This window comes from Paramormyrops kingsleyae, unplaced genomic scaffold (assembly GCF_048594095.1).
Source record: "Paramormyrops kingsleyae isolate MSU_618 unplaced genomic scaffold, PKINGS_0.4 ups72, whole genome shotgun sequence".
Lineage (NCBI taxonomy): Eukaryota > Metazoa > Chordata > Actinopteri > Osteoglossiformes > Mormyridae > Paramormyrops > Paramormyrops kingsleyae.
The window spans coordinates 87,759-111,143 of NW_027326010.1; the positions used below are offsets into that span (position 1 = coordinate 87,759).

At 48.5% G+C, this 23,385-nt stretch overlaps 55 non-coding genes and 1 pseudogene across 55 annotated transcripts; all 56 read right to left on the reverse strand.

The window, feature by feature from the left end:
* Nucleotides 1–192: 192 nt before the first annotated feature.
* On the reverse strand, nt 193–311 carry LOC140586788 (5S ribosomal RNA). Its single transcript, XR_011988597.1, has one exon. It is a non-coding gene; the product is annotated as a 5S ribosomal RNA (ribosomal RNA).
* Nucleotides 312–608: 297 nt separating this feature from the next.
* On the reverse strand, nt 609–727 carry LOC140586605 (5S ribosomal RNA). Its single transcript, XR_011988414.1, has one exon. It is a non-coding gene; the product is annotated as a 5S ribosomal RNA (ribosomal RNA).
* A 297-nt stretch (nt 728–1,024) lies between these two features.
* LOC140586606 (5S ribosomal RNA) lies at nt 1,025–1,143 on the reverse strand. Its single transcript, XR_011988415.1, has one exon. It is a non-coding gene; the product is annotated as a 5S ribosomal RNA (ribosomal RNA).
* A 297-nt stretch (nt 1,144–1,440) lies between these two features.
* LOC140586607 (5S ribosomal RNA) lies at nt 1,441–1,559 on the reverse strand. Its single transcript, XR_011988416.1, has one exon. It is a non-coding gene; the product is annotated as a 5S ribosomal RNA (ribosomal RNA).
* Nucleotides 1,560–1,856: 297 nt separating this feature from the next.
* LOC140586608 (5S ribosomal RNA) lies at nt 1,857–1,975 on the reverse strand. Its single transcript, XR_011988417.1, has one exon. It is a non-coding gene; the product is annotated as a 5S ribosomal RNA (ribosomal RNA).
* Nucleotides 1,976–2,272: 297 nt separating this feature from the next.
* On the reverse strand, nt 2,273–2,391 carry LOC140586789 (5S ribosomal RNA). Its single transcript, XR_011988598.1, has one exon. It is a non-coding gene; the product is annotated as a 5S ribosomal RNA (ribosomal RNA).
* Nucleotides 2,392–2,688: 297 nt separating this feature from the next.
* Nucleotides 2,689–2,807, reverse strand: LOC140586609 (5S ribosomal RNA). The gene has a single exon (XR_011988418.1). It is a non-coding gene; the product is annotated as a 5S ribosomal RNA (ribosomal RNA).
* A 297-nt stretch (nt 2,808–3,104) lies between these two features.
* LOC140586502 (5S ribosomal RNA) lies at nt 3,105–3,223 on the reverse strand. Its single transcript, XR_011988310.1, has one exon. It is a non-coding gene; the product is annotated as a 5S ribosomal RNA (ribosomal RNA).
* Nucleotides 3,224–3,520: 297 nt separating this feature from the next.
* LOC140586791 (5S ribosomal RNA) lies at nt 3,521–3,639 on the reverse strand. Its single transcript, XR_011988600.1, has one exon. It is a non-coding gene; the product is annotated as a 5S ribosomal RNA (ribosomal RNA).
* Nucleotides 3,640–3,936: 297 nt separating this feature from the next.
* Nucleotides 3,937–4,055, reverse strand: LOC140586596 (5S ribosomal RNA). Its single transcript, XR_011988405.1, has one exon. It is a non-coding gene; the product is annotated as a 5S ribosomal RNA (ribosomal RNA).
* A 297-nt stretch (nt 4,056–4,352) lies between these two features.
* Nucleotides 4,353–4,471, reverse strand: LOC140586741 (5S ribosomal RNA). The gene has a single exon (XR_011988550.1). It is a non-coding gene; the product is annotated as a 5S ribosomal RNA (ribosomal RNA).
* Nucleotides 4,472–4,768: 297 nt separating this feature from the next.
* On the reverse strand, nt 4,769–4,887 carry LOC140586697 (5S ribosomal RNA). The gene has a single exon (XR_011988506.1). It is a non-coding gene; the product is annotated as a 5S ribosomal RNA (ribosomal RNA).
* A 297-nt stretch (nt 4,888–5,184) lies between these two features.
* Nucleotides 5,185–5,303, reverse strand: LOC140586792 (5S ribosomal RNA). Its single transcript, XR_011988601.1, has one exon. It is a non-coding gene; the product is annotated as a 5S ribosomal RNA (ribosomal RNA).
* Nucleotides 5,304–5,600: 297 nt separating this feature from the next.
* On the reverse strand, nt 5,601–5,719 carry LOC140586610 (5S ribosomal RNA). The gene has a single exon (XR_011988419.1). It is a non-coding gene; the product is annotated as a 5S ribosomal RNA (ribosomal RNA).
* Nucleotides 5,720–6,016: 297 nt separating this feature from the next.
* Nucleotides 6,017–6,135, reverse strand: LOC140586799 (5S ribosomal RNA). The gene has a single exon (XR_011988608.1). It is a non-coding gene; the product is annotated as a 5S ribosomal RNA (ribosomal RNA).
* A 297-nt stretch (nt 6,136–6,432) lies between these two features.
* LOC140586611 (5S ribosomal RNA) lies at nt 6,433–6,551 on the reverse strand. The gene has a single exon (XR_011988420.1). It is a non-coding gene; the product is annotated as a 5S ribosomal RNA (ribosomal RNA).
* A 297-nt stretch (nt 6,552–6,848) lies between these two features.
* LOC140586846 (5S ribosomal RNA) lies at nt 6,849–6,967 on the reverse strand. Its single transcript, XR_011988655.1, has one exon. It is a non-coding gene; the product is annotated as a 5S ribosomal RNA (ribosomal RNA).
* A 297-nt stretch (nt 6,968–7,264) lies between these two features.
* LOC140586612 (5S ribosomal RNA) lies at nt 7,265–7,383 on the reverse strand. The gene has a single exon (XR_011988421.1). It is a non-coding gene; the product is annotated as a 5S ribosomal RNA (ribosomal RNA).
* Nucleotides 7,384–7,680: 297 nt separating this feature from the next.
* On the reverse strand, nt 7,681–7,799 carry LOC140586800 (5S ribosomal RNA). Its single transcript, XR_011988609.1, has one exon. It is a non-coding gene; the product is annotated as a 5S ribosomal RNA (ribosomal RNA).
* Nucleotides 7,800–8,096: 297 nt separating this feature from the next.
* LOC140586614 (5S ribosomal RNA) lies at nt 8,097–8,215 on the reverse strand. The gene has a single exon (XR_011988423.1). It is a non-coding gene; the product is annotated as a 5S ribosomal RNA (ribosomal RNA).
* A 297-nt stretch (nt 8,216–8,512) lies between these two features.
* LOC140586857 (5S ribosomal RNA) lies at nt 8,513–8,631 on the reverse strand. Its single transcript, XR_011988660.1, has one exon. It is a non-coding gene; the product is annotated as a 5S ribosomal RNA (ribosomal RNA).
* Nucleotides 8,632–8,928: 297 nt separating this feature from the next.
* Nucleotides 8,929–9,047, reverse strand: LOC140586742 (5S ribosomal RNA). The gene has a single exon (XR_011988551.1). It is a non-coding gene; the product is annotated as a 5S ribosomal RNA (ribosomal RNA).
* A 297-nt stretch (nt 9,048–9,344) lies between these two features.
* LOC140586698 (5S ribosomal RNA) lies at nt 9,345–9,463 on the reverse strand. Its single transcript, XR_011988507.1, has one exon. It is a non-coding gene; the product is annotated as a 5S ribosomal RNA (ribosomal RNA).
* Nucleotides 9,464–9,760: 297 nt separating this feature from the next.
* On the reverse strand, nt 9,761–9,879 carry LOC140586793 (5S ribosomal RNA). The gene has a single exon (XR_011988602.1). It is a non-coding gene; the product is annotated as a 5S ribosomal RNA (ribosomal RNA).
* Nucleotides 9,880–10,176: 297 nt separating this feature from the next.
* Nucleotides 10,177–10,295, reverse strand: LOC140586860 (5S ribosomal RNA). Its single transcript, XR_011988661.1, has one exon. It is a non-coding gene; the product is annotated as a 5S ribosomal RNA (ribosomal RNA).
* A 297-nt stretch (nt 10,296–10,592) lies between these two features.
* On the reverse strand, nt 10,593–10,711 carry LOC140586615 (5S ribosomal RNA). Its single transcript, XR_011988424.1, has one exon. It is a non-coding gene; the product is annotated as a 5S ribosomal RNA (ribosomal RNA).
* A 297-nt stretch (nt 10,712–11,008) lies between these two features.
* Nucleotides 11,009–11,127, reverse strand: LOC140586616 (5S ribosomal RNA). The gene has a single exon (XR_011988425.1). It is a non-coding gene; the product is annotated as a 5S ribosomal RNA (ribosomal RNA).
* Nucleotides 11,128–11,424: 297 nt separating this feature from the next.
* On the reverse strand, nt 11,425–11,543 carry LOC140586861 (5S ribosomal RNA). The gene has a single exon (XR_011988662.1). It is a non-coding gene; the product is annotated as a 5S ribosomal RNA (ribosomal RNA).
* Nucleotides 11,544–11,840: 297 nt separating this feature from the next.
* Nucleotides 11,841–11,959, reverse strand: LOC140586821 (5S ribosomal RNA). The gene has a single exon (XR_011988630.1). It is a non-coding gene; the product is annotated as a 5S ribosomal RNA (ribosomal RNA).
* Nucleotides 11,960–12,256: 297 nt separating this feature from the next.
* Nucleotides 12,257–12,375, reverse strand: LOC140586827 (5S ribosomal RNA). Its single transcript, XR_011988636.1, has one exon. It is a non-coding gene; the product is annotated as a 5S ribosomal RNA (ribosomal RNA).
* Nucleotides 12,376–12,672: 297 nt separating this feature from the next.
* LOC140586617 (5S ribosomal RNA) lies at nt 12,673–12,791 on the reverse strand. The gene has a single exon (XR_011988426.1). It is a non-coding gene; the product is annotated as a 5S ribosomal RNA (ribosomal RNA).
* Nucleotides 12,792–13,088: 297 nt separating this feature from the next.
* Nucleotides 13,089–13,207, reverse strand: LOC140586618 (5S ribosomal RNA). The gene has a single exon (XR_011988427.1). It is a non-coding gene; the product is annotated as a 5S ribosomal RNA (ribosomal RNA).
* A 297-nt stretch (nt 13,208–13,504) lies between these two features.
* Nucleotides 13,505–13,623, reverse strand: LOC140586823 (5S ribosomal RNA). Its single transcript, XR_011988632.1, has one exon. It is a non-coding gene; the product is annotated as a 5S ribosomal RNA (ribosomal RNA).
* A 297-nt stretch (nt 13,624–13,920) lies between these two features.
* On the reverse strand, nt 13,921–14,039 carry LOC140586794 (5S ribosomal RNA). Its single transcript, XR_011988603.1, has one exon. It is a non-coding gene; the product is annotated as a 5S ribosomal RNA (ribosomal RNA).
* A 297-nt stretch (nt 14,040–14,336) lies between these two features.
* Nucleotides 14,337–14,455, reverse strand: LOC140586619 (5S ribosomal RNA). The gene has a single exon (XR_011988428.1). It is a non-coding gene; the product is annotated as a 5S ribosomal RNA (ribosomal RNA).
* Nucleotides 14,456–14,752: 297 nt separating this feature from the next.
* LOC140586620 (5S ribosomal RNA) lies at nt 14,753–14,871 on the reverse strand. The gene has a single exon (XR_011988429.1). It is a non-coding gene; the product is annotated as a 5S ribosomal RNA (ribosomal RNA).
* A 297-nt stretch (nt 14,872–15,168) lies between these two features.
* Nucleotides 15,169–15,287, reverse strand: LOC140586621 (5S ribosomal RNA). The gene has a single exon (XR_011988430.1). It is a non-coding gene; the product is annotated as a 5S ribosomal RNA (ribosomal RNA).
* Nucleotides 15,288–15,584: 297 nt separating this feature from the next.
* Nucleotides 15,585–15,703, reverse strand: LOC140586622 (5S ribosomal RNA). The gene has a single exon (XR_011988431.1). It is a non-coding gene; the product is annotated as a 5S ribosomal RNA (ribosomal RNA).
* A 297-nt stretch (nt 15,704–16,000) lies between these two features.
* On the reverse strand, nt 16,001–16,119 carry LOC140586623 (5S ribosomal RNA). The gene has a single exon (XR_011988432.1). It is a non-coding gene; the product is annotated as a 5S ribosomal RNA (ribosomal RNA).
* A 297-nt stretch (nt 16,120–16,416) lies between these two features.
* On the reverse strand, nt 16,417–16,535 carry LOC140586625 (5S ribosomal RNA). Its single transcript, XR_011988434.1, has one exon. It is a non-coding gene; the product is annotated as a 5S ribosomal RNA (ribosomal RNA).
* Nucleotides 16,536–16,832: 297 nt separating this feature from the next.
* LOC140586626 (5S ribosomal RNA) lies at nt 16,833–16,951 on the reverse strand. Its single transcript, XR_011988435.1, has one exon. It is a non-coding gene; the product is annotated as a 5S ribosomal RNA (ribosomal RNA).
* A 297-nt stretch (nt 16,952–17,248) lies between these two features.
* Nucleotides 17,249–17,367, reverse strand: LOC140586627 (5S ribosomal RNA). The gene has a single exon (XR_011988436.1). It is a non-coding gene; the product is annotated as a 5S ribosomal RNA (ribosomal RNA).
* A 296-nt stretch (nt 17,368–17,663) lies between these two features.
* LOC140586628 (5S ribosomal RNA) lies at nt 17,664–17,782 on the reverse strand. Its single transcript, XR_011988437.1, has one exon. It is a non-coding gene; the product is annotated as a 5S ribosomal RNA (ribosomal RNA).
* Nucleotides 17,783–18,079: 297 nt separating this feature from the next.
* On the reverse strand, nt 18,080–18,198 carry LOC140586629 (5S ribosomal RNA). Its single transcript, XR_011988438.1, has one exon. It is a non-coding gene; the product is annotated as a 5S ribosomal RNA (ribosomal RNA).
* A 297-nt stretch (nt 18,199–18,495) lies between these two features.
* Nucleotides 18,496–18,614, reverse strand: LOC140586866 (5S ribosomal RNA). The gene has a single exon (XR_011988667.1). It is a non-coding gene; the product is annotated as a 5S ribosomal RNA (ribosomal RNA).
* A 297-nt stretch (nt 18,615–18,911) lies between these two features.
* LOC140586630 (5S ribosomal RNA) lies at nt 18,912–19,030 on the reverse strand. Its single transcript, XR_011988439.1, has one exon. It is a non-coding gene; the product is annotated as a 5S ribosomal RNA (ribosomal RNA).
* A 297-nt stretch (nt 19,031–19,327) lies between these two features.
* LOC140586631 (5S ribosomal RNA) lies at nt 19,328–19,446 on the reverse strand. Its single transcript, XR_011988440.1, has one exon. It is a non-coding gene; the product is annotated as a 5S ribosomal RNA (ribosomal RNA).
* Nucleotides 19,447–19,742: 296 nt separating this feature from the next.
* Nucleotides 19,743–19,861, reverse strand: LOC140586744 (5S ribosomal RNA). Its single transcript, XR_011988553.1, has one exon. It is a non-coding gene; the product is annotated as a 5S ribosomal RNA (ribosomal RNA).
* Nucleotides 19,862–20,158: 297 nt separating this feature from the next.
* Nucleotides 20,159–20,277, reverse strand: LOC140586745 (5S ribosomal RNA). The gene has a single exon (XR_011988554.1). It is a non-coding gene; the product is annotated as a 5S ribosomal RNA (ribosomal RNA).
* Nucleotides 20,278–20,574: 297 nt separating this feature from the next.
* Nucleotides 20,575–20,692, reverse strand: LOC140586849 (5S ribosomal RNA). The gene has a single exon (XR_011988658.1). It is a non-coding gene; the product is annotated as a 5S ribosomal RNA (ribosomal RNA).
* Nucleotides 20,693–20,989: 297 nt separating this feature from the next.
* Nucleotides 20,990–21,108, reverse strand: LOC140586747 (5S ribosomal RNA). The gene has a single exon (XR_011988556.1). It is a non-coding gene; the product is annotated as a 5S ribosomal RNA (ribosomal RNA).
* A 297-nt stretch (nt 21,109–21,405) lies between these two features.
* LOC140586748 (5S ribosomal RNA) lies at nt 21,406–21,524 on the reverse strand. Its single transcript, XR_011988557.1, has one exon. It is a non-coding gene; the product is annotated as a 5S ribosomal RNA (ribosomal RNA).
* A 297-nt stretch (nt 21,525–21,821) lies between these two features.
* LOC140586702 (5S ribosomal RNA) lies at nt 21,822–21,940 on the reverse strand. The gene has a single exon (XR_011988511.1). It is a non-coding gene; the product is annotated as a 5S ribosomal RNA (ribosomal RNA).
* Nucleotides 21,941–22,238: 298 nt separating this feature from the next.
* LOC140586749 (5S ribosomal RNA) lies at nt 22,239–22,357 on the reverse strand. The gene has a single exon (XR_011988558.1). It is a non-coding gene; the product is annotated as a 5S ribosomal RNA (ribosomal RNA).
* A 298-nt stretch (nt 22,358–22,655) lies between these two features.
* LOC140586850 (5S ribosomal RNA) lies at nt 22,656–22,775 on the reverse strand. The gene has a single exon (XR_011988659.1). It is a non-coding gene; the product is annotated as a 5S ribosomal RNA (ribosomal RNA).
* Nucleotides 22,776–23,069: 294 nt separating this feature from the next.
* LOC140586852 (5S ribosomal RNA) lies at nt 23,070–23,188 on the reverse strand (annotated as a pseudogene).
* Between the last annotated feature and the right edge of the window lie 197 nt (nt 23,189–23,385).

The following is a 23,385-nucleotide window of genomic DNA, read 5'->3' on the forward strand; positions in this document are numbered from 1 at the left end:
TTGAGAAAGTCGTTATTAAGATGAGGAAGAAATCGGTGAGTTGTATACGATTGCTACGAGTACTTTCTGCAAAAGTGGGCGGGGACTGCCGTCTTTGTACAAATAAAGGTAATTTGTGAAATGAAAGGGTAGTGACATCTTTACATTCGTGGCAAGACGCAGGGCCCTCTGGATAAGGTGAAACTAAGAAAAAGCTTACGGCACTTGGTATTCCCAGGCAGTCTCCCAAGCCAGTACTAACCAAGCCCGGCCCCGCTTAGCTTCCGAGATCAGACGAGATCGGGCGCAGTCGGAACGGTATGGCCGTAAGCGAGGGCAGCGGCCAGAATCAGCACTTTTGTTTTCAGTTGAGGGTTTATTGAGAGTCGCACCGAGAGAAGAGCAGACGTCGATGCGGCATTGATGTCAAGATGACTTTGAGAAAGTCGTTATTAAAATGAGGAAGAAATCGGTGAGTTGTATACGATTGCTACGAGTACTTTCTGCAAAAGTGGGCGGGGACTGCCGTCTTTGTACAAATAAAGGTAATTTGTGAAATGAAAGGGTAGTGACATCTTTACATTCGTGGCAAGACGCAGGGCCCTCTGGATAAGGTGAAACTAAGAAAAAGCTTACGGCACTTGGTATTCCCAGGCAGTCTCCCAACCAAGTACTAACCAAGCCCGGCCCCGCTTAGCTTCCGAGATCAGACGAGATCGGGCGCAGTCGGAACGGTATGGCCGTAAGCGAGGGAAGCGGCCAGAATCAGCACTTTTGTTTTCAGTTGAGGGTTTATTGAGAGTCGCACCGGGAGAAGAGCAGACGTCGATGCGGCATTGATGTCAAGATGTCTTTGAGAAAGTCGTTATTAAAATGAGGAAGAAATCGGTGAGTTGTATACGATTGCTACGAGTACTTTCTGCAAAAGTGGGCGGGGACTGCCGTCTTTGTACAAATAAAGGTAATTTGTGAAATGAAAGGGTAGTGACATCTTTACATTCGTGGCAAGACGCAGGGCCCTCTGGATAAGGTGAAACTAAGAAAAAGCTTACGGCACTTGGTATTCCCAGGCAGTCTCCCAACCAAGTACTAACCAAGCCCGGCCCCGCTTAGCTTCCGAGATCAGACGAGATCGGGCGCAGTCGGAACGGTATGGCCGTAAGCGAGGGAAGCGGCCAGAATCAGCACTTTTGTTTTCAGTTGAGGGTTTATTGAGAGTCGCACCGGGAGAAGAGCAGACGTCGATGCGGCATTGATGTCAAGATGTCTTTGAGAAAGTCGTTATTAAAATGAGGAAGAAATCGGTGAGTTGTATACGATTGCTACGAGTACTTTCTGCAAAAGTGGGCGGGGACTGCCGTCTTTGTACAAATAAAGGTAATTTGTGAAATGAAAGGGTAGTGACATCTTTACATTCGTGGCAAGACGCAGGGCCCTCTGGATAAGGTGAAACTAAGAAAAAGCTTACGGCACTTGGTATTCCCAGGCAGTCTCCCAACCAAGTACTAACCAAGCCCGGCCCCGCTTAGCTTCCGAGATCAGACGAGATCGGGCGCAGTCGGAACGGTATGGCCGTAAGCGAGGGAAGCGGCCAGAATCAGCACTTTTGTTTTCAGTTGAGGGTTTATTGAGAGTCGCACCGGGAGAAGAGCAGACGTCGATGCGGCATTGATGTCAAGATGTCTTTGAGAAAGTCGTTATTAAAATGAGGAAGAAATCGGTGAGTTGTATACGATTGCTACGAGTACTTTCTGCAAAAGTGGGCGGGGACTGCCGTCTTTGTACAAATAAAGGTAATTTGTGAAATGAAAGGGTAGTGACATCTTTACATTCGTGGCAAGACGCAGGGCCCTCTGGATAAGGTGAAACTAAGAAAAAGCTTACGGCACTTGGTATTCCCAGGCAGTCTCCCAACCAAGTACTAACCAAGCCCGGCCCCGCTTAGCTTCCGAGATCAGACGAGATCGGGCGCAGTCGGAACGGTATGGCCGTAAGCGAGGGAAGCGGCCAGAATCAGCACTTTTGTTTTCAGTTGAGGGTTTATTGAGAGTCGCACCGGGAGAAGAGCAGACGTCGATGCGGCATTGATGTCAAGATGTCTTTGAGAAAGTCGTTATTAAAATGAGGAAGAAATCGGTGAGTTGTATACGATTGCTACGAGTACTTTCTGCAAAAGTGGGCGGGGACTGCCGTCTTTGTACAAATAAAGGTAATTTGTGAAATGAAAGGGTAGTGACATCTTTACATTCGTGGCAAGACGCAGGGCCCTCTGGATAAGGTGAAACTAAGAAAAAGCTTACGGCACTTGGTATTCCCAGGCAGTCTCCCAAGCCAGTACTAACCAAGCCCGGCCCCGCTTAGCTTCCGAGATCAGACGAGATCGGGCGCAGTCGGAACGGTATGGCCGTAAGCGAGGGCAGCGGCCAGAATCAGCACTTTTGTTTTCAGTTGAGGGTTTATTGAGAGTCGCACCGAGAGAAGAGCAGACGTCGATGCGGCATTGATGTCAAGATGACTTTGAGATAGTCGTTATTAAAATGAGGAAGAAATCGGTGAGTTGTATACGATTGCTACGAGTACTTTCTGCAAAAGTGGGCGGGGACTGCCGTCTTTGTACAAATAAAGGTAATTTGTGAAATGAAAGGGTAGTGACATCTTTACATTCGTGGCAAGACGCAGGGCCCTCTGGATAAGGTGAAACTAAGAAAAAGCTTACGGCACTTGGTATTCCCAGGCAGTCTCCCAACCAAGTACTAACCAAGCCCGGCCCCGCTTAGCTTCCGAGATCAGACGAGATCGGGCGCAGTCGGAACGGTATGGCCGTAAGCGAGGGGAGCGGCCAGAATCAGCACTTTTGTTTTCAGTTGAGGGTTTATTGAGAGTCGCACCGAGAGAAGAGCAGACGTCGATGCGGCATTGATGTCAAGATGTCTTTGAGAAAGTCGTTATTAAAATGAGGAAGAAATCGGTGAGTTGTATACGATTGCTACGAGTACTTTCTGCAAAAGTGGGCGGGGACTGCCGTCTTTGTACAAATAAAGGTAATTTGTGAAATGAAAGGGTAGTGACATCTTTACATTCGTGGCAAGACGCAGGGCCCTCTGGATAAGGTGAAACTAAGAAAAAGCTTACGGCACTAGGTATTCCCAGGCAGTCTCCCAACCAAGTACTAACCAAGCCCGGCCCCGCTTAACTTCCGAGATCAGACGAGATCGGGCGCAGTCGGAACGGTATGGCCGTAAGCGAGGGAAGCGGCCAGAATCAGCACTTTTGTTTTCAGTTGAGGGTTTATTGAGAGTCGCACCGAGAGAAGAGCAGACGTCGATGCGGCATTGATGTCAAGATGACTTTGAGAAAGTCGTTATTAAAATGAGGAAGAAATCGGTGAGTTGTATACGATTGCTACGAGTACTTTCTGCAAAAGTGGGCGGGGACTGCCGTCTTTGTACAAATAAAGGTAATTTGTGAAATGAAAGGGTAGTGACATCTTTACATTCGTGGCAAGACGCAGGGCCCTCTGGATAAGGTGAAACTAAGAAAAAGCTTACGGCACTTGGTATTCCCAGGCAGTCTCCCAAGCCAGTACTAACCAAGCCCGGCCCCGCTTAGCTTCCGAGATCAGACGAGATCGGGCGCAGTCGGAACGGTATGGCCGTAAGCGAGGGCAGCGGCCAGAATCAGCACTTTTGTTTTCAGTTGAGGGTTTATTGAGAGTCGCACCGAGAGAAGAGCAGACGTCGATGCGGCATTGATGTCAAGATGACTTTGAGAAAGTCGTTATTAAAATGAGGAAGAAATCGGTGAGTTGTATACGATTGCTACGAGTACTTTCTGCAAAAGTGGGCGGGGACTGCCGTCTTTGTACAAATAAAGGTAATTTGTGAAATGAAAGGGTAGTGACATCTTTACATTCGTGGCAAGACGCAGGGCCCTCTGGATAAGGTGAAACTAAGAAAAAGCTTACGGCACTTGGTATTCCCAGGCAGTCTCCCAACCAAGTACTAACCAAGCCCGGTCCCGCTTAGCTTCCGAGATCAGACGAGATCGGGCGCAGTCGGAACGGTATGGCCGTAAGCGAGGGAAGCGGCCAGAATCAGCACTTTTGTTTTCAGTTGAGGGCTTATTGAGAGTCGCACCGAGAGAAGAGCAGACGTCGATGCGGCATTGATGTCAAGATGTCTTTGAGAAAGTCGTTATTAAAATGAGGAAGAAATCGGTGAGTTGTATACGATTGCTACGAGTACTTTCTGCAAAAGTGGGCGGGGACTGCCGTCTTTGTACAAATAAAGGTAATTTGTGAAATGAAAGGGTAGTGACATCTTTACATTCGTGGCAAGACGCAGGGCCCTCTGGATAAGGTGAAACTAAGAAAAAGCTTACGGCACTTGGTATTCCCAGGCAGTCTCCCAACCAAGTACTAACCAAGCCCGGCCCCGCTTAGCTTCCGAGATCAGACGAGATCGGGCGCAGTCGGAACGGTATGGCCGCAAGCGAGGGAAGCGGCCAGAATCAGCACTTTTGTTTTCAGTTGAGGGCTTATTGAGAGTCGCACCGAGAGAAGAGCAGACGTCGATGCGGCATTGATGTCAAGATGTCTTTGAGAAAGTCGTTATTAAAATGAGGAAGAAATCGGTGAGTTGTATACGATTGCTACGAGTACTTTCTGCAAAAGTGGGCGGGGACTGCCGTCTTTGTACAAATAAAGGTAATTTGTGAAATGAAAGGGTAGTGACATCTTTACATTCGTGGCAAGACGCAGGGCCCTCTGGATAAGGTGAAACTAAGAAAAAGCTTACGGCACTAGGTATTCCCAGGCAGTCTCCCAACCAAGTACTAACCAAGCCCGGCCCCGCTTAGCTTCCGAGATCAGACGAGATCGGGCGCAGTCGGAACGGTATGGCCGTAAGCGAGGGAAGCGGCCAGAATCAGCACTTTTGTTTTCAGTTGAGGGTTTATTGAGAGTCGCACCGAGAGAAGAGCAGACGTCGATGCGGCATTGATGTCAAGATGACTTTGAGAAAGTCGTTATTAAAATGAGGAAGAAATCGGTGAGTTGTATACGATTGCTACGAGTACTTTCTGCAAAAGTGGGCGGGGACTGCCGTCTTTGTACAAATAAAGGTAATTTGTGAAATGAAAGGGTAGTGACATCTTTACATTCGTGGCAAGACGCAGGGCCCTCTGGATAAGGTGAAACTAAGAAAAAGCTTACGGCACTTGGTATTCCCAGGCAGTCTCCCAAGCCAGTACTAACCAAGCCCGGCCCCGCTTAGCTTCCGAGATCAGACGAGATCGGGCGCAGTCGGAACGGTATGGCCGTAAGCGAGGGCAGCGGCCAGAATCAGCACTTTTGTTTTCAGTTGAGGGTTTATTGAGAGTCGCACCGAGAGAAGAGCAGACGTCGATGCGGCATTGATGTCAAGATGACTTTGAGAAAGTCGTTATTAAAATGAGGAAGAAATCGGTGAGTTGTATACGATTGCTACGAGTACTTTCTGCAAAAGTGGGCGGGGACTGCCGTCTTTGTACAAATAAAGGTAATTTGTGAAATGAAAGGGTAGTGACATCTTTACATTCGTGGCAAGACGCAGGGCCCTCTGGATAAGGTGAAACTAAGAAAAAGCTTACGGCACTTGGTATTCCCAGGCAGTCTCCCAACCAAGTACTAACCAAGCCCGGCCCCGCTTAGCTTCCGAGATCAGACGAGATCGGGCGCAGTCGGAACGGTATGGCCGTAAGCGAGGGAAGCGGCCAGAATCAGCACTTTTGTTTTCAGTTGAGGGCTTATTGAGAGTCGCACCGAGAGAAGAGCAGACGTCGATGCGGCATTGATGTCAAGATGTCTTTGAGAAAGTCGTTATTAAAATGAGGAAGAAATCGGTGAGTTGTATACGATTGCTACGAGTACTTTCTGCAAAAGTGGGCGGGGACTGCCGTCTTTGTACAAATAAAGGTAATTTGTGAAATGAAAGGGTAGTGACATCTTTACATTCGTGGCAAGACGCAGGGCCCTCTGGATAAGGTGAAACTAAGAAAAAGCTTACGGTACTTGGTATTCCCAGGCAGTCTCCCAACCAAGTACTAACCAAGCCCGGCCCCGCTTAGCTTCCGAGATCAGACGAGATCGGGCGCAGTCGGAACGGTATGGCCGTAAGCGAGGGAAGCGGCCAGAATCAGCACTTTTGTTTTCAGTTGAGGGCTTATTGAGAGTCGCACCGAGAGAAGAGCAGACGTCGATGCGGCATTGATGTCAAGATGTCTTTGAGAAAGTCGTTATTAAAATGAGGAAGAAATCGGTGAGTTGTATACGATTGCTACGAGTACTTTCTGCAAAAGTGGGCGGGGACTGCCGTCTTTGTACAAATAAAGGTAATTTGTGAAATGAAAGGGTAGTGACATCTTTACATTCGTGGCAAGACGCAGGGCCCTCTGGATAAGGTGAAACTAAGAAAAAGCTTACGGCACTTGGTATTCCCAGGCAGTCTCCCAACCAAGTACTAACCAAGCCCGGCCCCGCTTAGCTTCCGAGATCAGACGAGATCGGGCGCAGTCGGAACGGTATGGCCGTAAGCGAGGGCAGCGGCCAGAATCAGCACTTTTGTTTTCAGTTGAGGGTTTATTGAGAGTCGCACCGAGAGAAGAGCAGACGTCGATGCGGCATTGATGTCAAGATGACTTTGAGAAAGTCGTTATTAAAATGAGGAAGAAATCGGTGAGTTGTATACGATTGCTACGAGTACTTTCTGCAAAAGTGGGCGGGGACTGCCGTCTTTGTACAAATAAAGGTAATTTGTGAAATGAAAGGGTAGTGACATCTTTACATTCGTGGCAAGACGCAGGGCCCTCTGGATAAGGTGAAACTAAGAAAAAGCTTACGGCACTTGGTATTCCCAGGCAGTCTCCCAACCCAGTACTAACCAAGCCCGGCCCCGCTTAGCTTCCGAGATCAGACGAGATCGGGCGCAGTCGGAACGGTATGGCCGTAAGCAAGGGAAGCGGCCAGAATCAGCACTTTTGTTTTCAGTTGAGGGCTTATTGAGAGTCGCACCGAGAGAAGAGCAGACGTCGATGCGGCATTGATGTCAAGATGTCTTTGAGAAAGTCGTTATTAAAATGAGGAAGAAATCGGTGAGTTGTATACGATTGCTACGAGTACTTCCTGCAAAAGTGGGCGGGGACTGCCGTCTTTGTACAAATAAAGGTAATTTGTGAAATGAAAGGGTAGTGACATCTTTACATTCGTGGCAAGACGCAGGGCCCTCTGGATAAGGTGAAACTAAGAAAAAGCTTACGGCACTTGGTATTCCCAGGCAGTCTCCCAACCAAGTACTAACCAAGCCCGGCCCCGCTTAGCTTCCGAGATCAGACGAGATCGGGCGCAGTCGGAACGGTATGGCCGTAAGCGAGGGAAGCGGCCAGAATCAGCACTTTTGTTTTCAGTTGAGGGCTTATTGAGAGTCGCACCGAGAGAAGAGCAGACGTCGATGCGGCATTGATGTCAAGATGTCTTTGAGAAAGTCGTTATTAAAATGAGGAAGAAATCGGTGAGTTGTATACGATTGCTACGAGTACTTTCTGCAAAAGTGGGCGGGGACTGCCGTCTTTGTACAAATAAAGGTAATTTGTGAAATGAAAGGGTAGTGACATCTTTACATTCGTGGCAAGACGCAGGGCCCTCTGGATAAGGTGAAACTAAGAAAAAGCTTACGGTACTTGGTATTCCCAGGCAGTCTCCCAACCAAGTACTAACCAAGCCCGGCCCCGCTTAGCTTCCGAGATCAGACGAGATCGGGCGCAGTCGGAACGGTATGGCCGTAAGCGAGGGAAGCGGCCAGAATCAGCACTTTTGTTTTCAGTTGAGGGCTTATTGAGAGTCGCACCGAGAGAAGAGCAGACGTCGATGCGGCATTGATGTCAAGATGTCTTTGAGAAAGTCGTTATTAAAATGAGGAAGAAATCGGTGAGTTGTATACGATTGCTACGAGTACTTTCTGCAAAAGTGGGCGGGGACTGCCGTCTTTGTACAAATAAAGGTAATTTGTGAAATGAAAGGGTAGTGACATCTTTACATTCGTGGCAAGACGCAGGGCCCTCTGGATAAGGTGAAACTAAGAAAAAGCTTACGGCACTTGGTATTCCCAGGCAGTCTCCCAACCAAGTACTAACCAAGCCCGGCCCCGCTTAGCTTCCGAGATCAGACGAGATCGGGCGCAGTCGGAACGGTATGGCCGTAAGCGAGGGCAGCGGCCAGAATCAGCACTTTTGTTTTCAGTTGAGGGTTTATTGAGAGTCGCACCGAGAGAAGAGCAGACGTCGATGCGGCATTGATGTCAAGATGACTTTGAGAAAGTCGTTATTAAAATGAGGAAGAAATCGGTGAGTTGTATACGATTGCTACGAGTACTTTCTGCAAAAGTGGGCGGGGACTGCCGTCTTTGTACAAATAAAGGTAATTTGTGAAATGAAAGGGTAGTGACATCTTTACATTCGTGGCAAGACGCAGGGCCCTCTGGATAAGGTGAAACTAAGAAAAAGCTTACGGCACTTGGTATTCCCAGGCAGTCTCCCAACCCAGTACTAACCAAGCCCGGCCCCGCTTAGCTTCCGAGATCAGACGAGATCGGGCGCAGTCGGAACGGTATGGCCGTAAGCAAGGGAAGCGGCCAGAATCAGCACTTTTGTTTTCAGTTGAGGGCTTATTGAGAGTCGCACCGAGAGAAGAGCAGACGTCGATGCGGCATTGATGTCAAGATGTCTTTGAGAAAGTCGTTATTAAAATGAGGAAGAAATCGGTGAGTTGTATACGATTGCTACGAGTACTTCCTGCAAAAGTGGGCGGGGACTGCCGTCTTTGTACAAATAAAGGTAATTTGTGAAATGAAAGGGTAGTGACATCTTTACATTCGTGGCAAGACGCAGGGCCCTCTGGATAAGGTGAAACTAAGAAAAAGCTTACGGCACTTGGTATTCCCAGGCAGTCTCCCAACCAAGTACTAACCAAGCCCGGCCCCGCTTAGCTTCCGAGATCAGACGAGATCGGGCGCAGTCGGAACGGTATGGCCGCAAGCGAGGGAATCGGCCAGAATCAGCACTTTTGTTTTCAGTTGAGGGCTTATTGAGAGTCGCACCGAGAGAAGAGCAGACGTCGATGCGGCATTGATGTCAAGATGTCTTTGAGAAAGTCGTTATTAAAATGAGGAAGAAATCGGTGAGTTGTATACGATTGCTACGAGTACTTTCTGCAAAAGTGGGCGGGGACTGCCGTCTTTGTACAAATAAAGGTAATTTGTGAAATGAAAGGGTAGTGACATCTTTACATTCGTGGCAAGACGCAGGGCCCTCTGGATAAGGTGAAACTAAGAAAAAGCTTACGGCACTAGGTATTCCCAGGCAGTCTCCCAACCAAGTACTAACCAAGCCCGGCCCCGCTTAGCTTCCGAGATCAGACGAGATCGGGCGCAGTCGGAACGGTATGGCCGTAAGCGAGGGAAGCGGCCAGAATCAGCACTTTTGTTTTCAGTTGAGGGTTTATTGAGAGTCGCACCGAGAGAAGAGCAGACGTCGATGCGGCATTGATGTCAAGATGACTTTGAGAAAGTCGTTATTAAAATGAGGAAGAAATCGGTGAGTTGTATACGATTGCTACGAGTACTTTCTGCAAAAGTGGGCGGGGACTGCCGTCTTTGTACAAATAAAGGTAATTTGTGAAATGAAAGGGTAGTGACATCTTTACATTCGTGGCAAGACGCAGGGCCCTCTGGATAAGGTGAAACTAAGAAAAAGCTTACGGCACTTGGTATTCCCAGGCAGTCTCCCAAGCCAGTACTAACCAAGCCCGGCCCCGCTTAGCTTCCGAGATCAGACGAGATCGGGCGCAGTCGGAACGGTATGGCCGTAAGCGAGGGCAGCGGCCAGAATCAGCACTTTTGTTTTCAGTTGAGGGTTTATTGAGAGTCGCACCGAGAGAAGAGCAGACGTCGATGCGGCATTGATGTCAAGATGACTTTGAGAAAGTCGTTATTAAAATGAGGAAGAAATCGGTGAGTTGTATACGATTGCTACGAGTACTTTCTGCAAAAGTGGGCGGGGACTGCCGTCTTTGTACAAATAAAGGTAATTTGTGAAATGAAAGGGTAGTGACATCTTTACATTCGTGGCAAGACGCAGGGCCCTCTGGATAAGGTGAAACTAAGAAAAAGCTTACGGCACTTGGTATTCCCAGGCAGTCTCCCAACCCAGTACTAACCAAGCCCGGCCCCGCTTAGCTTCCGAGATCAGACGAGATCGGGCGCAGTCGGAACGGTATGGCCGTAAGCAAGGGAAGCGGCCAGAATCAGCACTTTTGTTTTCAGTTGAGGGTTTATTGAGAGTCGCACCGAGAGAAGAGCAGACGTCGATGCGGCATTGATGTCAAGATGTCTTTGAGAAAGTCGTTATTAAAATGAGGAAGAAATCGGTGAGTTGTATACGATTGCTACGAGTACTTTCTGCAAAAGTGGGCGGGGACTGCCGTCTTTGTACAAATAAAGGTAATTTGTGAAATGAAAGGGTAGTGACATCTTTACATTCGTGGCAAGACGCAGGGCCCTCTGGATAAGGTGAAACTAAGAAAAAGCTTACGGCACTTGGTATTCCCAGGCAGTCTCCCAACCAAGTACTAACCAAGCCCGGCCCCGCTTAGCTTCCGAGATCAGACGAGATCGGGCGCAGTCGGAACGGTATGGCCGTAAGCGAGGGAAGCGGCCAGAATCAGCACTTTTGTTTTCAGTTGAGGGTTTATTGAGAGTCGCACCGGGAGAAGAGCAGACGTCGATGCGGCATTGATGTCAAGATGTCTTTGAGAAAGTCGTTATTAAAATGAGGAAGAAATCGGTGAGTTGTATACGATTGCTACGAGTACTTTCTGCAAAAGTGGGCGGGGACTGCCGTCTTTGTACAAATAAAGGTAATTTGTGAAATGAAAGGGTAGTGACATCTTTACATTCGTGGCAAGACGCAGGGCCCTCTGGATAAGGTGAAACTAAGAAAAAGCTTACGGCACTTGGTATTCCCAGGCAGTCTCCCAACCAAGTACTAACCAAGCCCGGCCCCGCTTAGCTTCCGAGATCAGACGAGATCGGGCGCAGTCGGAACGGTATGGCCGTAAGCGAGGGAAGCGGCCAGAATCAGCACTTTTGTTTTCAGTTGAGGGTTTATTGAGAGTCGCACCGGGAGAAGAGCAGACGTCGATGCGGCATTGATGTCAAGATGTCTTTGAGAAAGTCGTTATTAAAATGAGGAAGAAATCGGTGAGTTGTATACGATTGCTACGAGTACTTTCTGCAAAAGTGGGCGGGGACTGCCGTCTTTGTACAAATAAAGGTAATTTGTGAAATGAAAGGGTAGTGACATCTTTACATTCGTGGCAAGACGCAGGGCCCTCTGGATAAGGTGAAACTAAGAAAAAGCTTACGGCACTTGGTATTCCCAGGCAGTCTCCCAACCCAGTACTAACCAAGCCCGGCCCCGCTTAGCTTCCGAGATCAGACGAGATCGGGCGCAGTCGGAACGGTATGGCCGTAAGCAAGGGAAGCGGCCAGAATCAGCACTTTTGTTTTCAGTTGAGGGTTTATTGAGAGTCGCACCGAGAGAAGAGCAGACGTCGATGCGGCATTGATGTCAAGATGTCTTTGAGAAAGTCGTTATTAAAATGAGGAAGAAATCGGTGAGTTGTATACGATTGCTACGAGTACTTTCTGCAAAAGTGGGCGGGGACTGCCGTCTTTGTACAAATAAAGGTAATTTGTGAAATGAAAGGGTAGTGACATCTTTACATTCGTGGCAAGACGCAGGGCCCTCTGGATAAGGTGAAACTAAGAAAAAGCTTACGGCACTTGGTATTCCCAGGCAGTCTCCCAACCCAGTACTAACCAAGCCCGGCCCCGCTTAGCTTCTGAGATCAGACGAGATCGGGCGCAGTCGGAACGGTATGGCCGTAAGCGAGGGAAGCGGCCAGAATCAGCACTTTTGTTTTCAGTTGAGGGCTTATTGAGAGTCGCACCGAGAGAAGAGCAGACGTCGATGCGGCATTGATGTCAAGATGTCTTTGAGAAAGTCGTTATTAAAATGAGGAAGAAATCGGTGAGTTGTATACGATTGCTACGAGTACTTTCTGCAAAAGTGGGCGGGGACTGCCGTCTTTGTACAAATAAAGGTAATTTGTGAAATGAAAGGGTAGTGACATCTTTACATTCGTGGCAAGACGCAGGGCCCTCTGGATAAGGTGAAACTAAGAAAAAGCTTACGGCACTTGGTATTCCCAGGCAGTCTCCCAACCAAGTACTAACCAAGCCCGGCCCCGCTTAGCTTCCGAGATCAGACGAGATCGGGCGCAGTCGGAACGGTATGGCTGTAAGCGAGGGAAGCGGCCAGAATCAGCACTTTTGTTTTCAGTTGAGGGTTTATTGAGAGTCGCACCGAGAGAAGAGCAGACGTCGATGCGGCATTGATGTCAAGATGTCTTTGAGAAAGTCGTTATTAAAATGAGGAAGAAATCGGTGAGTTGTATACGATTGCTACGAGTACTTTCTGCAAAAGTGGGCGGGGACTGCCGTCTTTGTACAAATAAAGGTAATTTGTGAAATGAAAGGGTAGTGACATCTTTACATTCGTGGCAAGACGCAGGGCCCTCTGGATAAGGTGAAACTAAGAAAAAGCTTACGGCACTTGGTATTCCCAGGCAGTCTCCCAACCAAGTACTAACCAAGCCCGGCCCCGCTTAGCTTCCGAGATCAGACGAGATCGGGCGCAGTCGGAACGGTATGGCCGTAAGCGAGGGAAGCGGCCAGAATCAGCACTTTTGTTTTCAGTTGAGGGTTTATTGAGAGTCGCACCGAGAGAAGAGCAGACGTCGATGCGGCATTGATGTCAAGATGTCTTTGAGAAAGTCGTTATTAAAATGAGGAAGAAATCGGTGAGTTGTATACGATTGCTACGAGTACTTTCTGCAAAAGTGGGCGGGGACTGCCGTCTTTGTACAAATAAAGGTAATTTGTGAAATGAAAGGGTAGTGACATCTTTACATTCGTGGCAAGACGCAGGGCCCTCTGGATAAGGTGAAACTAAGAAAAAGCTTACGGCACTTGGTATTCCCAGGCAGTCTCCCAACCAAGTACTAACCAAGCCCGGCCCCGCTTAGCTTCCGAGATCAGACGAGATCGGGCGCAGTCGGAACGGTATGGCCGTAAGCGAGGGAAGCGGCCAGAATCAGCACTTTTGTTTTCAGTTGAGGGTTTATTGAGAGTCGCACCGAGAGAAGAGCAGACGTCGATGCGGCATTGATGTCAAGATGTCTTTGAGAAAGTCGTTATTAAAATGAGGAAGAAATCGGTGAGTTGTATACGATTGCTACGAGTACTTTCTGCAAAAGTGGGCGGGGACTGCCGTCTTTGTACAAATAAAGGTAATTTGTGAAATGAAAGGGTTGTGACATCTTTACATTCGTGGCAAGACGCAGGGCCCTCTGGATAAGGTGAAACTAAGAAAAAGCTTACGGCACTTGGTATTCCCAGGCAGTCTCCCAACCAAGTACTAACCAAGCCCGGCCCCGCTTAGTTTCCGAGATCAGACGAGATCGGGCGCAGTCGGAACGGTATGGCCGTAAGCGAGGGAAGCGGCCAGAATCAGCACTTTTGTTTTCAGTTGAGGGTTTATTGAGAGTCGCACCGAGAGAAGAGCAGACGTCAATGCGGCATTGATGTCAAGATGACTTTGAGAAAGTCGTTATTAAGATGAGGAAGAAATCGGTGAGTTGTATACGATTGCTACGAGTACTTTCTGCAAAAGTGGGCGGGGACTGCCGTCTTTGTACAAATAAAGGTAATTTGTGAAATGAAAGGGTAGTGACATCTTTACATTCGTGGCAAGACGCAGGGCCCTCTGGATAAGGTGAAACTAAGAAAAAGCTTACGGCACTTGGTATTCCCAGGCAGTCTCCCAAGCCAGTACTAACCAAGCCCGGCCCCGCTTAGCTTCCGAGATCAGACGAGATCGGGCGCAGTCGGAACGGTATGGCCGTAAGCGAGGGCAGCGGCCAGAATCAGCACTTTTGTTTTCAGTTGAGGGTTTATTGAGAGTCGCACCGAGAGAAGAGCAGACGTCGATGCGGCATTGATGTCAAGATGACTTTGAGAAAGTCGTTATTAAAATGAGGAAGAAATCGGTGAGTTGTATACGATTGCTACGAGTACTTTCTGCAAAAGTGGGCGGGGACTGCCGTCTTTGTACAAATAAAGGTAATTTGTGAAATGAAAGGGTAGTGACATCTTTACATTCGTGGCAAGACGCAGGGCCCTCTGGATAAGGTGAAACTAAGAAAAAGCTTACGGCACTTGGTATTCCCAGGCAGTCTCCCAACCAAGTACTAACCAAGCCCGGCCCCGCTTAGCTTCCGAGATCAGACGAGATCGGGCGCAGTCGGAACGGTATGGCCGTAAGCGAGGGAAGCGGCCAGAATCAGCACTTTTGTTTTCAGTTGAGGGTTTATTGAGAGTCGCACCGGGAGAAGAGCAGACGTCGATGCGGCATTGATGTCAAGATGTCTTTGAGAAAGTCGTTATTAAAATGAGGAAGAAATCGGTGAGTTGTATACGATTGCTACGAGTACTTTCTGCAAAAGTGGGCGGGGACTGCCGTCTTTGTACAAATAAAGGTAATTTGTGAAATGAAAGGGTAGTGACATCTTTACATTCGTGGCAAGACGCAGGGCCCTCTGGATAAGGTGAAACTAAGAAAAAGCTTACGGCACTTGGTATTCCCAGGCAGTCTCCCAACCAAGTACTAACCAAGCCCGGCCCCGCTTAGCTTCCGAGATCAGACGAGATCGGGCGCAGTCGGAACGGTATGGCCGTAAGCGAGGGAAGCGGCCAGAATCAGCACTTTTGTTTTCAGTTGAGGGTTTATTGAGAGTCGCACCGGGAGAAGAGCAGACGTCGATGCGGCATTGATGTCAAGATGTCTTTGAGAAAGTCGTTATTAAAATGAGGAAGAAATCGGTGAGTTGTATACGATTGCTACGAGTACTTTCTGCAAAAGTGGGCGGGGACTGCCGTCTTTGTACAAATAAAGGTAATTTGTGAAATGAAAGGGTAGTGACATCTTTACATTCGTGGCAAGACGCAGGGCCCTCTGGATAAGGTGAAACTAAGAAAAAGCTTACGGCACTTGGTATTCCCAGGCAGTCTCCCAACCAAGTACTAACCAAGCCCGGCCCCGCTTAGCTTCCGAGATCAGACGAGATCGGGCGCAGTCGGAACGGTATGGCCGTAAGCGAGGGAAGCGGCCAGAATCAGCACTTTTGTTTTCAGTTGAGGGTTTATTGAGAGTCGCACCGGGAGAAGAGCAGACGTCGATGCGGCATTGATGTCAAGATGTCTTTGAGAAAGTCGTTATTAAAATGAGGAAGAAATCGGTGAGTTGTATACGATTGCTACGAGTACTTTCTGCAAAAGTGGGCGGGGACTGCCGTCTTTGTACAAATAAAGGTAATTTGTGAAATGAAAGGGTAGTGACATCTTTACATTCGTGGCAAGACGCAGGGCCCTCTGGATAAGGTGAAACTAAGAAAAAGCTTACGGCACTTGGTATTCCCAGGCAGTCTCCCAACCAAGTACTAACCAAGCCCGGCCCCGCTTAGCTTCCGAGATCAGACGAGATCGGGCGCAGTCGGAACGGTATGGCCGTAAGCGAGGGAAGCGGCCAGAATCAGCACTTTTGTTTTCAGTTGAGGGTTTATTGAGAGTCGCACCGGGAGAAGAGCAGACGTCGATGCGGCATTGATGTCAAGATGTCTTTGAGAAAGTCGTTATTAAAATGAGGAAGAAATCGGTGAGTTGTATACGATTGCTACGAGTACTTTCTGCAAAAGTGGGCGGGGACTGCCGTCTTTGTACAAATAAAGGTAATTTGTGAAATGAAAGGGTAGTGACATCTTTACATTCGTGGCAAGACGCAGGGCCCTCTGGATAAGGTGAAACTAAGAAAAAGCTTACGGCACTTGGTATTCCCAGGCAGTCTCCCAACCAAGTACTAACCAAGCCCGGCCCCGCTTAGCTTCCGAGATCAGACGAGATCGGGCGCAGTCGGAACGGTATGGCCGTAAGCGAGGGAAGCGGCCAGAATCAGCACTTTTGTTTTCAGTTGAGGGTTTATTGAGAGTCGCACCGGGAGAAGAGCAGACGTCGATGCGGCATTGATGTCAAGATGTCTTTGAGAAAGTCGTTATTAAAATGAGGAAGAAATCGGTGAGTTGTATACGATTGCTACGAGTACTTTCTGCAAAAGTGGGCGGGGACTGCCGTCTTTGTACAAATAAAGGTAATTTGTGAAATGAAAGGGTAGTGACATCTTTACATTCGTGGCAAGACGCAGGGCCCTCTGGATAAGGTGAAACTAAGAAAAAGCTTACGGCACTTGGTATTCCCAGGCAGTCTCCCAACCAAGTACTAACCAAGCCCGGCCCCGCTTAGCTTCCGAGATCAGACGAGATCGGGCGCAGTCGGAACGGTATGGCCGTAAGCGAGGGAAGCGGCCAGAATCAGCACTTTTGTTTTCAGTTGAGGGTTTATTGAGAGTCGCACCGGGAGAAGAGCAGACGTCGATGCGGCATTGATGTCAAGATGTCTTTGAGAAAGTCGTTATTAAAATGAGGAAGAAATCGGTGAGTTGTATACGATTGCTACGAGTACTTTCTGCAAAAGTGGGCGGGGACTGCCGTCTTTGTACAAATAAAGGTAATTTGTGAAATGAAAGGGTAGTGACATCTTTACATTCGTGGCAAGACGCAGGGCCCTCTGGATAAGGTGAAACTAAGAAAAAGCTTACGGCACTTGGTATTCCCAGGCAGTCTCCCAACCAAGTACTAACCAAGCCCGGCCCCGCTTAGCTTCCGAGATCAGACGAGATCGGGCGCAGTCGGAACGGTATGGCCGTAAGCGAGGGAAGCGGCCAGAATCAGCACTTTTGTTTTCAGTTGAGGGTTTATTGAGAGTCGCACCGGGAGAAGAGCAGACGTCGATGCGGCATTGATGTCAAGATGTCTTTGAGAAAGTCGTTATTAAAATGAGGAAGAAATCGGTGAGTTGTATACGATTGCTACGAGTACTTTCTGCAAAAGTGGGCGGGGACTGCCGTCTTTGTACAAATAAAGGTAATTTGTGAAATGAAAGGGTAGTGACATCTTTACATTCGTGGCAAGACGCAGGGCCCTCTGGATAAGGTGAAACTAAGAAAAAGCTTACGGCACTTGGTATTCCCAGGCAGTCTCCCAACCAAGTACTAACCAAGCCCGGCCCCGCTTAGCTTCCGAGATCAGACGAGATCGGGCGCAGTCGGAACGGTATGGCCGTAAGCGAGGGAAGCGGCCAGAATCAGCACTTTTGTTTTCAGTTGAGGGTTTATTGAGAGTCGCACCGGGAGAAGAGCAGACGTCGATGCGGCATTGATGTCAAGATGTCTTTGAGAAGTCGTTATTAAAATGAGGAAGAAATCGGTGAGTTGTATACGATTGCTACGAGTACTTTCTGCAAAAGTGGGCGGGGACTGCCGTCTTTGTACAAATAAAGGTAATTTGTGAAATGAAAGGGTAGTGACATCTTTACATTCGTGGCAAGACGCAGGGCCCTCTGGATAAGGTGAAACTAAGAAAAAGCTTACGGCACTTGGTATTCCCAGGCAGTCTCCCAACCAAGTACTAACCAAGCCCGGCCCCGCTTAGCTTCCGAGATCAGACGAGATCGGGCGCAGTCGGAACGGTATGGCCGTAAGCGAGGGAAGCGGCCAGAATCAGCACTTTTGTTTTCAGTTGAGGGTTTATTGAGAGTCGCACCGGGAGAAGAGCAGACGTCGATGCGGCATTGATGTCAAGATGTCTTTGAGAAAGTCGTTATTAAAATGAGGAAGAAATCGGTGAGTTGTATACGATTGCTACGAGTACTTTCTGCAAAAGTGGGCGGGGACTGCCGTCTTTGTACAAATAAAGGTAATTTGTGAAATGAAAGGGTAGTGACATCTTTACATTCGTGGCAAGACGCAGGGCCCTCTGGATAAGGTGAAACTAAGAAAAAGCTTACGGCACTTGGTATTCCCAGGCAGTCTCCCAACCAAGTACTAACCAAGCCCGGCCCCGCTTAGCTTCCGAGATCAGACGAGATCGGGCGCAGTCGGAACGGTATGGCCGTAAGCGAGGGAAGCGGCCAGAATCAGCACTTTTGTTTTCAGTTGAGGGTTTATTGAGAGTCGCACCGGGAGAAGAGCAGACGTCGATGCGGCATTGATGTCAAGATGTCTTTGAGAAAGTCGTTATTAAAATGAGGAAGAAATCGGTGAGTTGTATACGATTGCTACGAGTACTTTCTGCAAAAGTGGGCGGGGACTGCCGTCTTTGTACAAATAAAGGTAATTTGTGAAATGAAAGGGTAGTGACATCTTTACATTCGTGGCAAGACGCAGGGCCCTCTGGATAAGGTGAAACTAAGAAAAAGCTTACGGCACTTGGTATTCCCAGGCAGTCTCCCAACCAAGTACTAACCAAGCCCGGCCCCGCTTAGCTTCCGAGATCAGATGAGATCGGGCGCAGTCGGAACGGTATGGCCGTAAGCGAGGGAAGCGGCCAGAATCAGCACTTTTGTTTTCAGTTGAGGGTTTATTGAGAGTCGCACCGGGAGAAGAGCAGACGTCGATGCGGCATTGATGTCAAGATGTCTTTGAGAAAGTCGTTATTAAAATGAGGAAGAAATCGGTGAGTTGTATACGATTGCTACGAGTACTTTCTGCAAAAGTGGGCGGGGACTGCCGTCTTTGTACAAATAAAGGTAATTTGTGAAATGAAAGGGTAGTGACATCTTTACATTCGTGGCAAGACGCAGGGCCCTCTGGATAAGGTGAAACTAAGAAAAAGCTTACGGCACTTGGTATTCCCAGGCAGTCTCCCAACCAAGTACTAACCAAGCCCGGCCCCGCTTAGCTTCCGAGATCAGACGAGATCGGGCGCAGTCGGAACGGTATGGCCGTAAGCGAGGGAAGCGGCCAGAATCAGCACTTTTGTTTTCAGTTGAGGGTTTATTGAGAGTCGCACCGGGAGAAGAGCAGACGTCGATGCGGCATTGATGTCAAGATGTCTTTGAGAAAGTCGTTATTAAAATGAGGAAGAAATCGGTGAGTTGTATACGATTGCTACGAGTACTTTCTGCAAAAGTGGGCGGGGACTGCCGTCTTTGTACAAATAAAGGTAATTTGTGAAATGAAAGGGTAGTGACATCTTTACATTCGTGGCAAGACGCAGGGCCCTCTGGATAAGGTGAAACTAAGAAAAAGCTTACGGCACTTGGTATTCCCAGGCAGTCTCCCAACCAAGTACTAACCAAGCCCGGCCCCGCTTAGCTTCCGAGATCAGACGAGATCGGGCGCAGTCGGAACGGTATGGCCGTAAGCGAGGAAGCGGCCAGAATCAGCACTTTTGTTTTCAGTTGAGGGTTTATTGAGAGTCGCACCGGGAGAAGAGCAGACGTCGATGCGGCATTGATGTCAAGATGTCTTTGAGAAAGTCGTTATTAAAATGAGGAAGAAATCGGTGAGTTGTATACGATTGCTACGAGTACTTTCTGCAAAAGTGGGCGGGGACTGCCGTCTTTGTACAAATAAAGGTAATTTGTGAAATGAAAGGGTAGTGACATCTTTACATTCGTGGCAAGACGCAGGGCCCTCTGGATAAGGTGAAACTAAGAAAAAGCTCACGGCACTTGGTATTCCCAGGCAGTCTCCCAACCAAGTACTAACCAAGCCCGGCCCCGCTTAGCTTCCGAGATCAGACGAGATCGGGCGCAGTCGGAACGGTATGGCCGTAAGCGAGGGAAGCGGCCAGAATCAGCACTTTTGTTTTCAGTTGAGGGTTTATTGAGAGTCGCACCGGGAGAAGAGCAGACGTCGATGCGGCATTGATGTCAAGATGTCTTTGAGAAAGTCGTTATTAAAATGAGGAAGAAATCGGTGAGTTGTATACGATTGCTACGAGTACTTTCTGCAAAAGTGGGCGGGGACTGCCGTCTTTGTACAAATAAAGGTAATTTGTGAAATGAAAGGGTAGTGACATCTTTACATTCGTGGCAAGACGCAGGGCCCTCTGGATAAGGTGAAACTAAGAAAAAGCTCACGGCACTTGGTATTCCCAGGCAGTCTCCCAACCAAGTACTAACCAAGCCCGGCCCCGCTTAGCTTCCGAGATCAGACGAGATCGGGCGCAGTCGGAACGGTATGGCCGTAAGCGAGGGAAGCGGCCAGAATCAGCACTTTTGTTTTCAGTTGAGGGTTTATTGAGAGTCGCACCGGGAGAAGAGCAGACGTCGATGCGGCATTGATGTCAAGATGTCTTTGAGAAAGTCGTTATTAAAATGAGGAAGAAATCGGTGAGTTGTATACGATTGCTACGAGTACTTTCTGCAAAAGTGGGCGGGGACTGCCGTCTTTGTACAAATAAAGGTAATTTGTGAAATGAAAGGGTAGTGACATCTTTACATTCGTGGCAAGACGCAGGGCCCTCTGGATAAGGTGAAACTAAGAAAAAGCTCACGGCACTTGGTATTCCCAGGCAGTCTCCCAACCAAGTACTAACCAGCCCGGCCCCGCTTAGCTTCCGAGATCAGACGAGATCGGGCGCAGTCGGAACGGTATGGCCGTAAGCGAGGGAAGCGGCCAGAATCAGCACTTTTGTTTTCAGTTGAGGGTTTATTGAGAGTCGCACCGGGAGAAGAGCAGACGTCGATGCGGCATTGATGTCAAGATGTCTTTGAGAAAGTCGTTATTAAAATGAGGAAGAAATCGGTGAGTTGTATACGATTGCTACGAGTACTTTCTGCAAAAGTGGGCGGGGACTGCCGTCTTTGTACAAATAAAGGTAATTTGTGAAATGAAAGGGTAGTGACATCTTTACATTCGTGGCAAGACGCAGGGCCCTCTGGATAAGGTGAAACTAAGAAAAAGCTCACGGCACTTGGTATTCCCAGGCAGTCTCCCAACCAAGTACTAACCAAGCCCGGCCCCGCTTAGCTTCCGAGATCAGACGAGATCGGGCGCAGTCGGAACGGTATGGCCGTAAGCGAGGGAAGCGGCCAGAATCAGCACTTTTGTTTTCAGTTGAGGGTTTATTGAGAGTCGCACCGGGAGGAAGAGCAGACGTCGATGCGGCATTGATGTCAAGATGTCTTTGAGAAAGTCGTTATTAAAATGAGGAAGAAATCGGTGAGTTGTATACGATTGCTACGAGTACTTTCTGCAAAAGTGGGCGGGGACTGCCGTCTTTGTACAAATAAAGGTAATTGTGAAATGAAAGGGTAGTGACATCTTTACATTCGTGGCAAGACGCAGGGCCCTCTGGATAAGGTGAAACTAAGAAAAAGCTCACGGCACTTGGTATTCCCAGGCAGTCTCCCAACCAAGTACTAACCAAGCCCGGCCCCGCTTAGCTTCCGAGATCAGACGAGATCGGGCGCAGTCGGAACGGTATGGCCGTAAGCGAGGGAAGCGGCCAGAATCAGCACTTTTGTTTTCAGTTGAGGGTTTATTGAGAGTCGCACCGAGAGAAGAGCAGACGTCGATGCGGCATTGATGTCAAGATGTCTTTGAGAAAGTCGTTATTAAAATGAGGAAGAAATCGGTGAGTTGTATACGATTGCTACGAGTACTTTCTGCAAAAGTGGGCGGGGACTGCCGTCTTTGTACAAATAAAGGTAATTTGTGAAATGAAAGGGTAGTGACATCTTTACATTCGTGGCAAGACGCAGGGCCCTCTGGATAAGGTGAAACTAAGAAAAAGCTCACGGCACTTGGTATTCCCAGGCAGTCTCCCAACCAAGTACTAACCAAGCCCGGCCCCGCTTAGCTTCCGAGATCAGACGAGATCGGGCGCTGTCGGAACGGTATGGCCGTAAGCGAGGGAAGCGGCCAGAATCAGCACTTTTGTTTTCAGTTGAGGGTTTATTGAGAGTCGCACCGGGAGAAGAGCAGACGTCGATGCGGCATTGATGTCAAGATGTCTTTGAGAAAGTCGTTATTAAAATGAGGAAGAAAATCGGTGAGTTGTATACGATTGCTACGAGTACTTTCTGCAAAAGTGGGCGGGGACTGCCGTCTTTGTACAAATAAAGGTAATTTGTGAAATGAAAGGGTAGTGACATCTTTACATTCGTGGCAAGACGCAGGGCCCTCTGGATAAGGTGAAACTAAGAAAAAGCTCACGGCACTTGGTATTCCCAGGCAGTCTCCCAACCAAGTACTAACCAAGCCCGGCCCCGCTTAGCTTCCGAGATCAGACGAGATCGGGCGCAGTCGGAACGGTATGGCCGTAAGCGAGGGAAGCGGCCAGAATCAGCACTTTTGTTTTCAGTTGAGGGTTTATTGAGAGTCGCACCGAGAGAAGAGCAGACGTCGATGCGGCATTGATGTCAAGATGTCTTTTGAGAAAGTCGTTATTAAAATGAGGAAGAAATCGGTGAGTTGTATACGATTGCTACGAGTACTTTCTGCAAAAGTGGGCGGGGACTGCCGTCTTTGTACAAATAAAGGTAATTTGTGAAATGAAAGGGTAGTGACATCTTTACATTCGTGGCAAGACGCAGGGCCCTCTGGATAAGGTGAAACTAAGAAAAAGCTCACGGCACTTGGTATTCCCAGGCAGTCTCCCAAACCAAGTACTAACCAAGCCCGGCCCCGCTTAGCTTCCGAGATCAGACGAGATCGGGCGCAGTCGGAACGGTATGGCCGTAAGCGAGGGAAGCGGCCAGAATCAGCACTTTGTTTTCAGTTGAGGGTTTATTGAGAGTCGCACCGGAGAAGAGCAGACGTCGATGCGGCATTGATGTCAAGATGTCTTTGAGAAAGTCGTTATTAAAATGAGGAAGAAATCGGTGAGTTGTATACGATTGCTACGAGTACTTTCTGCAAAAGTGGGCGGGGACTGCCGTCTTTGTACAAATAAAGGTAATTTGTGAAATGAAAGGGTAGTGACATCTTTACATCGTGGCAAGACGCAGGGCCCTCTGGATAAGGTGAAACTAAGAAAAAGCTCACGGCACTTGGTATTCCCAGGCAGTCTCCCAACCAAGTACTAACCAAGCCGGCCCCCGCTTAGCTTCCGAGATCAGACGAGATCGGGCGCAGTCGGAACGGTATGGCCGTAAGCGAGGGAAGCGGACAGAATCAGCACTTTTGTTTTCAGTTGAGGGTTTATTGAGAGTCGCACCGAGAGAAGAGCAGACGTCGATGCGGCATTGATGTCAAGATGTCTTTGAGAAAGTCGTTATTAAAATGAGGAAGAAATCGCGTGAGTTGTATACGATTGCTACGAGTACTTTCTGCAAAAGTGGGCGGGGACTGCCG